The sequence below is a fragment of the Schistocerca piceifrons genome, chromosome X (genome assembly GCF_021461385.2).
Source record: "Schistocerca piceifrons isolate TAMUIC-IGC-003096 chromosome X, iqSchPice1.1, whole genome shotgun sequence".
NCBI classification, from domain to species: domain Eukaryota; kingdom Metazoa; phylum Arthropoda; class Insecta; order Orthoptera; family Acrididae; genus Schistocerca; species Schistocerca piceifrons.
In genome coordinates this window covers 212,416,327-212,418,815 of record NC_060149.1, presented here as the reverse complement: position 1 = coordinate 212,418,815, position 2,489 = coordinate 212,416,327, and positions in this window count along the sequence as shown.

Sequence of the window (2,489 nt, the reverse complement as noted above, 5' to 3'; positions counted from 1 at the left end):
ACTTTCAATAAATGTTTGACAATTTGGTCCTCTATAAACATTAGGATCTTTATAGTGTCCATTTACATATTTAATACAATGACAGAATCCATGTGGTTCATGTTTTGATCTTTTACTGTACATGAATTTTCTGGATTCGTTTGACAGTTGTGTGTCTTCAATAGCAGACTCTCAAAATCAGCATGAGTATCAAATGGAACTGTCTGTGTATATTGATAATTTTTAAAATATTCATAGGAAGCTTTCTCTGGGAATTCTTCTTTTAATGGTTTGTTAAGTAAACAGCTTGATGTGTGATTATCTAAATTTTCTTTACTGGTGAGATGGAGTTAACACAATTGGCAAATAAAATTTATTTCTTCATGTGTTATTAATTTGACTTGAAACAAGCTTAGATAAATTTTTCATACAACAAGTGTCAATTATTTCTTTCCTTGAAATAAGGAGATTTATGTGGTTCTCTTTCTTACATTTCGTAATTTTCAGTGGATACATTGACAGTTTTCATAAAATACATAAACGTTGAGAGATACATTAATTTTATTTTCAGTTTTTGGAATATGATCAACCACTAGAAAAAACTCAAAATTCACAAGTTTCTGATCAACATCAAGACCAACACTTTTATATTTCGTGACTCTTTCTGAATTTTTATCTACAGGTTATAAAAAAGATTTCATAACACACAGGAAACACTTCTGATCTTAATTTTCATATTAATACATGCTCTTTTAGTGATCTGGTAAATCGTTTTAAGATGATCCTCTCGGTGGAACATATCTATTAATTCCTAGTTGTAAACCAATTAATTTCCATCCTGATCTCTGTGCAATCATAAATTTTTAATTATTTCTCTTTCGTTTTTGATCCTATAGCTTTATGTCAGGAACTGAAGTTCTGTAATATTTCCGCTTGTCTGCAGTTGGTACTCACAGAAAAGTCTTAAAGTTATTTTCAGTTCATGATGTGCTCTTGGATTATGTTTTACAATTTTCATAATTTTTGGTTTTACCACACTTAAGAAATGATTAGATTCAATTGCTTTATATTATTTTCCAAATTTATAATTTGTAAACTGTTTTCAAATGCGTTATAAACTAGATAATCTCTAACTGTTCTTCTGTCTCTTGGTTTCTCAAACAAATTGTTACAAAAGGAAATAATATTTCTTTAATGATTATACGTTTTTGTTTCACAAACACAGTGGTAGAAAATGGAAAGATTTTTCGATGGGTTATTTTCATTAGTTCCAGTTGTATGTTCCATACACACATTGGTAGAAAATGTAAATATTGTTTTCAATGGTTTGTCTCCTTTAGCTTCGAAAATGTAAATATCATTTTTAATTTTACAATAAGTTAATTGTTTCCAAACAATCAATGCCTTCTCTATGTAATAGCAATGGAAGTACTATCGGAGGCAGTGCTGCCAAAGCAGAGTTACTAAACACAGCCTTCCGAAATGTGTTCACAAAAGAAGACGAAGTAAATATTCCACATTTAGAATCCTTAAAATCTGCCAACATGAGTAACATAGGAGTAAATGTCCTCAGAATAGTGAAAAAACTTAAATCTCTTAATAAAAGCAAGTCTTCTGGTCAAGGCTGTATACCAATTAGGTTCCTTTCAGAGTATTCTGATGCATTAGCGCCATACTTAACAATTATATACAACTGTTCACTCGACAAAAGATATGTACTCAAAGACTGGAATGTTGCACAGGCCACACCAACATTCAAGAAAGGTAGTAGGAGAAATCCACTTAATTACAGGCTCAAATCATTAATGTCGATAAGCAGCAGGATTCTGTAACACACATTGTGTTCTAACATATCGAATTACCTTGAATGAATTAATGAGTCTCCAATTTCATGAACTAAAAGCTCAGATAAATTTCTTCGATATTTCGGCGAATTTTTATAAATTTCCATAAACCAATTCGCATCTTTATACATTTGTATCTCCACAGGATCATTATTCTTATATGTAAAAACTGCATCACCTAACACATTGCCTTTTGCATGTAGAGTCTTTGAACAGTGATGACCAGATATTTTATGTGAATGTGCTCGTCTTTTACTTGTAATTAAAGTGCCAGGATTATCAATATTATGAGCAAAATCAATATTAAAATATTTTTGCCATAAAGAAAATGCTGTCTCTGTTACTTCAAACATTTTTTTATTTGTTCCTTTACAATTCCATTTTCTATCTTTCTTATTCGATTTATATATAATCGTCCTATAACCACCAAAAATATCTTTTGCAACACATCTAGGTCTGTTAATAAAATTTAAAGTTTCCTTACTTAACTCACCAGTTATTTCGAGATTGTGTGTTAGTTGAAATAACATTACGGGTTCTCTTAATAGATCATCGTTCATTTGAGGAAATATTGTTTCACCTTGGATATATAAGTGACCAAAATCATTCGAATATTTAATTGGTTTCTTCTTATCATCTGGCTGCAGTCCTACAGCTGGCACTACT